Genomic DNA, 8,152 nt, shown 5'->3' on the forward strand with positions numbered 1-8,152 from the left:
AGTTGGCATGTGCTATAGTTTTGTTGTCTGCCGCTTTAAATGATGAAGTACTTTAAAGTCAGGTGGATTCTGATTGGCTGTTAATAAATCGTTCTGAGCTAAATTGATCCTCTGTGCTTTTTGTTAGTTGTGGTGTGGTTCTCCTAAAATCAGAATAATTATTAAAATGTATTTACAGTTAGCCTAGTTATCTTTATAGTTTTTGCATAACTATAACGATAAATCTGTTTTGTCGCATATTTCTTTAAATGCTTGAGCTGTTTAAAGATGAGCGGATTGGCTGTCTGTGTTTTTATAGTTCAACAGCTGAAAAAACGTTCCGAAAGTGATTTCAACAATATCGTTCCTCTGTGTTTTTATCGTGAATCTTATCATAGAATTAAAAAGCTTATTAAAACGTTGTAGTTATTCTTATAGTTGTGGTCCTTTATGTAATCAGGCCAAAAGAAAACACTCTTTTTTTATTATTTCGCTTTAGATTCAAGCCTAGAGCATGTTATCTTCCCTGCCTGGCAACTCTGAAGCAAAGCGACGAGCCAGTATCTGATAGTGACTGCTTTTTTAACCCATCTGAGGGCCAGCTTCCAAATCAGACACAGTTTGAATGTTTGTTCACTTTGGTTCTCTGAGGAGCAAGAACGTTCCGCTGAGAGCAAAGTTACTACATGAACGCTTCAGGCATCAATGCAGAACACATTGGCCCATTTAATCCCGCTCTTCTTCCTCTAGAATGTCAAGCAGTCGCTCTCCAAGGAAAGCAGGCATTCAGGTGAGACTAACAGAGCGCTCCTAATGTCCCTTCAGAGGCTCCTGGAAAAGGCCAGCTCCATTATGCCTGGAGTAAAGTACGGACATTTATGCAGTTTCCTTCCAACAACAGAAAATCTCCTGAAACTAATAGCGCGATGAACCCGCGGAACACAATCAGTTTTAAAATGACATTTTCTCCACAGACTGCGTCAATTTGCATGGTTCGCCTTTGCGCAGCTGCGCGCTTCAGAGAAGCCGTCCGGGTTTCATTCCTCTTAATCCGATAAGTTCTAAAGCAAGTTAATTGGAATCGTTATTATATAACAAATGTATAAAAACAATAATCCAGTACCACTGTAGCGCAGAGCGTGAAAGGAGTGTAATTTATAAAAGGTGAGCGCAACGCGGCCACATGCACATATATAATGAAGCATTGCGGTAAAAGTACTTAAAACACTCCAAAGCTGTCCACCATCTGACATGATCTTTAATGGGAAATTAAAAACGCAAACAGATCTGTCCGCTATCCAAGCATTTAAATACAAACCACGAGCCACTCAAGAGCGGTCATAAGCATCATAGCCTATTTTTCTAACAGTTCTGTATTAATGACTTGGAAACGCACGGAGGTGAATCATAACCAGCGGGCGCACACCCGAAACAGCACGCGTTTATGTAAAACAAGAGGAAAGCGGCATCTGCGTGAATTTCGTTTTTGAGGAAATAATAAAGCAAAGCGCACTGAAATCAGGGTGAACTTACCCGCGTCTCCGCGAAGCTTCTTGGTGACGGAGGGTCTTTTTGCGCACCGGGCGCACAGTCCGCACACGCGTCTCCGGACACAATCAGTCTCTTTTATGCGATGAAAATCGTCCTTGCGCGCAGGAATAAACAGCAATACTCAGTTTGTCCAACGCAGAGACCTTCAGTTCCCTTCTATCCTGTAAGGTTAACTCCAAACCGACGCTCTCGGGGTCGTCAATGTCCTGATATCCGATTGCTTTACAGGAGCTTCTGAAAAGGAATAAAAAGGCTCCTTGTTTGGATCCCCATCACCAGTCTGAGTGCCACCTCGGCACGCCGTGTCCCCATATCGCCCTTCTCCCAAAGAAATCAAATGTCGGGCAGCGGTAAATAAGTATGTACATCCAAAGTTCTCCAGCTGTATGTTAAAGCAGCGTGCTGGTGAAGTCCAGGTGCAGCTCCGGTATAATGCGCCGATCTGAGCGCGGTGACAGTCCGATCTCAGCGCACACACCAAGAGAAATGCGGGTTGAAAGAGGGTTGCCAGATATGCCGGCAGAATGGCACGAGAGGCGCGTCGGGAACAGCGGGCAAAGTCTTTTTAATTGAGATTTTCAAGTGCAAATACAATTGAAGCTATAATAGGTATATAGCAAAAAGAACGTGTCTAAATTTGAAGTTTGGAACCGTCAGGCTACAAAAGGGCATGAATCTTTCGGTATGAGCCCTTCATAATTTTATCTAAATAATGACTGACACTACATTAGCATTCTTTTAGGAATTTTGACAACAGCTATTGAGACGTCTATGTGGACATCAGTCAATAATTTAGAGAATTACCAACTGATGTAAGACAGTAGAGGATCTTTTTTTTTTTTTTTTTTTTTTCTCAGAAATATGATGATGATAGACCTAAAGACCATTTACTGTGTATGAGATCGAATTATCAGCTGTTTTGAGCTGGATGTACAAATTGAACATTTGATGCATTCTCGCGGTTGGTGAGAGGTGTTAAAAAATAAACATGACCATGACCACGTCCATTTACCTTTTAAACCCTTATAAAATAGCAGCACTTCAATATAAATATCATGTTTCTTCCTCAAGAGCAAAGTCAAACGACGATTACATTCACGGCGCCAATCTGGCAACCCTGCGTCGAGGCGCAAGGTGGATAGACTCCAATGAAAAGTCTAGAGCTCCCCCTAGCAGTACAAATGAAACACTCTCTCTCTTTCTTTCCGTCTATACCAGCACTGAAATACGTTTCACACAACAGAACGTGTTATTATCTTACAGTGTTTTAAAGAGTGCATCGTCTTACTGGCCCGCTGACTCTCAAATGAGCTTTTACACCAGTAAACATGCCTCAGTCTTTAATCCTCATTATTAAGGCTCTCATTCATAAAAGAGCCAGCTGAGATCTGAGATTACCTGCAGGGTTGCATTCAGTGTTTTGCTCAGATGCAGAAGGGGAAATGTGTCACAGTGTGAGGGCGCAGAATAAATCCACTTAATAAACAACTAAAAGATTTGTGTTTTCAGAGTAAAGCAGAAAGTGACAAGCTTGGGCTTTTCTTTCTTTCTTTTTCTTTCTTTCTTTCTTTCTTTCTTTCTTTCTTTCTTTCTTTCTTTCTATTACTACTACTATTATTATTATTATTAGTTTTGTTGCTGTTGCTTTTGTTGTCACCATTGCTCACTTCATTGTTGCTCATAAATGTCTGATCACGAATTCTCAAATCATGCATTTTCACCTTTGGACAACAAAACAGCTAGAGGAAAATCACAAACATTTGCATTGTTTTTTTTCTCCCTGGTAAATAAATTAATAAATAAAAACAGTTTTTATTTGCATTTATTCTCCTGCTGCCATGATGGACTGAATTTATACATTTATACTGACTGGTAAAACTAAATTAATCTATTATTATAATTTTTAAAATAATCTAAAAATCAAGTCTACAGGCCAGAGACGTTAAAATGAAATTTCACCAGTTTAACATTAAATATTAATATAATTATGATGTCTTCTGAAATTACAGAGTTGTGACATTGAATCACTTTACTCAATTTACTAGCGCAAATGATTTGTTTACATGCTTTTTTCAACACTAAGTACACCTTTCTCTTCATGCACATTTTATAATCAGCTACCACAATCAGCTGCCCAAATGTTGAAATTTTTCTCCTCACTTGATCTCTCTCGTTTTCTTTAGCTGGCACAAAGCCTTTCATCGTGGAAATAAACGGTACATTCTTGTATTGTATTACCCAATTACAGGTTCTTCCAGTCAATACTTCCTCTTTCAGCCATTGTTGCATAAGGTATAGCACATTTCATGTGGCACAATGGCAATTCAAAATGCTTGACATAGACGTGAAAAGTGAAAGATGAAATACCCTCAGTATTATGCTACTAATTGATTTGAAAGATCTCTTTGGTTTATATTCAGTAAGCATATTTGCAATATAGACCAGTATAGACTTAGACCATTAAGCAATTTATATACTAGTAATTGTGAATTAAAAACATTTATAAATGTGATTAGTAGCCAGTGTAAAGACTTAGCATACAGTATGCTCAGTTTTTCTAGTTCTGGGTCTCCAAAAACATACAATTCACTGCAGTTTCAAGTTGAAATGAAAACTAATGGCAGTAGAACCACAGCTTTTATTCTTTTCACATAAATAATGATTACAGGGCAGATTATCAAATAATAAAGACTTTTTTTCATGCATTTCCTTGCACAATACTATGTTATGACCTAAAAACACTTTTACCATAGTGCATGATACAAACTAATACATTCTGATACATTAAAAAAAAAAGCAAAAAACTGCTGCTGGGGTGTAAAAATCCATAAATCTATGCTCTTTGGATGCGGGATTCTTTTATAACATAAAAATACTCATAAATCCAAGGCATTCAAATAATGTGAAAAAATCTAAAAAGCCTTTATTCACATGGCTGCGGCCGCAACACGTTGATGCACTTTAAAGCTATCTGAAATGTTTTTTATATTTTTCACAGAGTGAAATTTGAGTGCCTTGGATTTATGAGTATTTTGATAATACATTTTGATGTTTGCATCACATAACCAGCGCCAAAAGTGGCTTTTCTGATTAAGTAAACTTGCTCAGTAGCGCACCCAGTACAATACTGCACTTGCAATGTAAAGTGCTCAGATACAAGATAAAATTTAAAAGAGCTTAAAGACTTATAGAAGCAAGTTAAAATGGCATGTTTATTTCAGCAAATGTGCTTTTTTTTCATATTACCAATTATAAGTTTTTTTGGTTATATAATTTAAAAAAAAATGTACTTAGATGCACGTTTTTTCATGACACTGAGATGTTTAATAAACCCAAAGTTCACCTAAAAGCAGCATATTTCCCCAACAAATTTCAGGTAATATTTTGCTACTATTCCTGCAAATCTTTTTCAAAAGATTTCAAAAATAACATATTTTGATGTTTGCATCACATAACCAGCTACATATGCTTGGCGTTCCTGATGTAGTAAACTTGCTTGGTAGCGTACCCGGTACAACATTGCATTTGAGGTATATGAAGTGCTCGGGTATGAGTCCCATGAAATGAGTAACAATTTAAAAAAAAAAAAAAAAACTCAAAGATTTGTCAAAGCAAGCTAAAATGGCAATGTTTTATCAAGTGTGTTTTTATCTCTTTAATCTTGGTTAGGTTTAGTGTGGTACGTTATTTTAAAAGGCAATAGATCATTTGCCAGATCACTTACCAGACATTTCATTTCTGAACTGTAGTGATATGTACAACAACCAATGTGATAAAATGTTGCAGAATTTTGCAGAACTGTTGCCGTAAGTTTTTCCACTCCATGAACATTATGTAAATGTGTGCAAAACAAGATAGATACATGGAGTTTGGCTGGATTTGAGTGAGAAAACGCTTCATCCATTTGCACAATGGGGCTATTTAATGCATTTTGTACCAAAGCAATTGAAAACACTTCTGTTGTGCTGACTGTGTGAAGAATTTAAAAAATGTGTACTAGGTAATGAAAAAATGTAAAAACTGCAATGCATATATCAAAAATGTGCTTTCTATGTTAAAGGTTCGTCCTCTGACAGCACAAGTCCAATCTTGGCACTGTAAGTTGTGTTTTTGGTAGTTTTAATCTTGTTTTCAGATGGCCAGGTTCATTTTTTGAGTGGTTAGGCTGTCATCTGGACAGTAGCAGGCTGCAGTTTGACATGACGTCCAAAATAATAGCACCCGATAAGGTTTCACACCTCAAACTTCAGTTTCCGAAAGCCATCAGTGATGTGTCCCAGCGCTCAGCGCTAAACTGTCATGACAGATGAGAGCCATCTCTCTGTCTGGTGTATGCCGGGAATGTCTGTGTGCAGGAACTGTTGTGTTGTATACTGAGTGTTTGGTGTACACGCTTGTTTATGCAGACAGACACGCTTTGTCTCGCACTGTTGTAAGAGCTTAGCGGGCCATGTGTCCATCACCTGTTATGAATTTTAAGCATCTACTTTGATATTTTTGCTCTCTGAGTTTTCCTATTTATGTTGTTTGCATCAGTATGTTCTTACCTGTGTCCTGTGTTATTCATTTTGTTCACCTGTGTCTTATTTACTGCCTTGTTTAATTACAGCCATGTGTTTTAGTTCATGCAAAGCTGTTACGGTTTGGATTTCTCCCTTTATTTGGTAATTTTTCTAATTTTGCATTATTGTTATTAAAGCTATAACTAATTCCTTGCGTAATTAACAATCACATCACATAGAAGTAATAATTTCAGGGATTCTCATTGGATAAATCTAAATTTGCAAAAACTCTGCACACAATAATCTTGTGGATGCTGGTAGATGCTGTAATTACATTATCTGCTTCTAAAAATCATTTTCTCTCTATATAGACATTCAATAACGCATTTCTTTTTATGCAACATGCGTATCACCAATATTTAATTATAATACAGTAATTATTGTGCAATCTGATTCTTTGTCAGGATGCGTTTGCTCCAGCTCCAGAAAGATTAATCACATTAACCCATTGCATAACTGCTGTTATTTATTGTTTTGGTCAAGGAGAAAAGCGAAAGCCTCACTGTATTATTAACCATGTGAGAGCTCATTCATGATGTATGCCTGTATTGAGAGCTCTCTGTGTGCTGAATGCAAAGGTTAAGGACGTAAACGACTCTCTTATATCCACATAAACAAGGATCAGCACTATTCAGACTGCAAACCACAAGGTGAATACACAACAGTGTATCATGCAGTCGAAAATATGGAAAATAAAGAAAGGCCAAAGCATCAGGCACTGAGCCGAGACACAGGACCTGATATGAATGCAGATGGTGAACTGGCATGAGAGGTGAGTGAAAATAATGATGTAGAATATGTAAATGAAGTGGACGGATCGACTTTAGTGATGCGAGTGAGAATAAGGATCACACTGGGAGTGTGTCAAAGGCTAAAAAACTCTCCTGGGAATTTAAGACAATCTAGAAAGCTAAAAAAATAAAAAGAGTGCATAAGACATTATGATCTAGTAGCTGGATGTATACATACACACAAACATATATTTATGTTCCATATTGGATATTTGCAAAACTTGATTGATTTCTCAAGCCATCACCCCTTGTTTCCGCACAATGTTTTCGCCATTTGTGACGGCAAGTGTTCGAGTCCATCCAAATTAAATCTATTTCCATCACTTAAAAAAAAGCTTTGGTAAGTCATAATTATGAGATAAAATCAAAATTATGACATTATGACAAAAAAAGTTGCAATTATGACATGCTAAGTCAAATTATGACTTAAAATGGCAACAGAATTACTATTTATATATTTAAAATGTGTTTTAAAAATCTCATCATTTATGATTATGTATGTCATAATTTGTATTATTTTCTGATAATAATGACTTGCATCATTAAACTTTTTATCTCATAATTACATCTAAATATGATAAATAATGTCATCATTTTGACTTTTTATGTCTTCATGTTGACCTACTATTTTGTAATTTTGACATTTTTTGTCAGTTTCGACTTTATCTCATAATTATGACTTTTTATATGATAATTATGACATTTTATGTCATCATTTTGACTTGGTATGTCAATTTTGACTTTTAAAGTCATAATGTTGATGTTTTATAATTTCAGCAAATAACATTGACTTTTTATGTCAGTTTCTATTTTTTATCATAATTATGACTTTTTATGTTATAATTTCCGTTTGGCATGTCAGTTTCGACTTTTAAAATGATGAATTAGTATGTTAAAAGTAAACTAATCGTTTTAACTTTTTATCTAATAATTATGACTTTTTAAAAAGTCTGACTTATCAAAGCATGATTTTTTTTCTTACATGGTGAAAATAGGCTTCTATAGCATCCTTTATTGTGAATTTTGTGAAAAACATATTTTTCAAATTCCTTCAAAACCATTCATTAAATCTTCACCAAATTTGGCACTGATCATCGTGAAACCATGCTAGCAAAAAGTTAATAAAATCTTTTTGATACACCAAACTGCTTCGATGAAGACTTGACAGGACTTGAGGCTGTATCTGGTCCACGCTTTGATGAAACTTGATATACGTCATAGTCATGATGCCCTGAGGGAGATCCGTTTTAGATCATGCTGGCCAAAAGC

The 8,152-nt window shown here is 36.2% G+C and overlaps 1 protein-coding gene across 21 annotated transcripts in view; it reads right to left on the reverse strand.

Moving 5' to 3' along the window:
- The window catches only part of LOC127167882 (adhesion G protein-coupled receptor L3), a 332,296-nt gene extending 330,285 nt beyond the window's left edge, over positions 1 to 2,011 (reverse strand). For all 21 annotated transcript variants that reach the window (XM_051114254.1, XM_051114256.1, XM_051114250.1 and 18 more), the window contains exon 1: positions 1,513 to 2,011. The gene's annotated coding sequence lies outside the window, so the exon portion shown is untranslated. The remainder of the gene's footprint in view (positions 1 to 1,512) is intronic.
- Positions 2,012 to 8,152: the final 6,141 nt, after the last annotated feature.

Source organism: Labeo rohita, chromosome 7 (genome assembly GCF_022985175.1).
Source record: "Labeo rohita strain BAU-BD-2019 chromosome 7, IGBB_LRoh.1.0, whole genome shotgun sequence".
NCBI classification, from domain to species: Eukaryota; Metazoa; Chordata; class Actinopteri; order Cypriniformes; family Cyprinidae; genus Labeo; species Labeo rohita.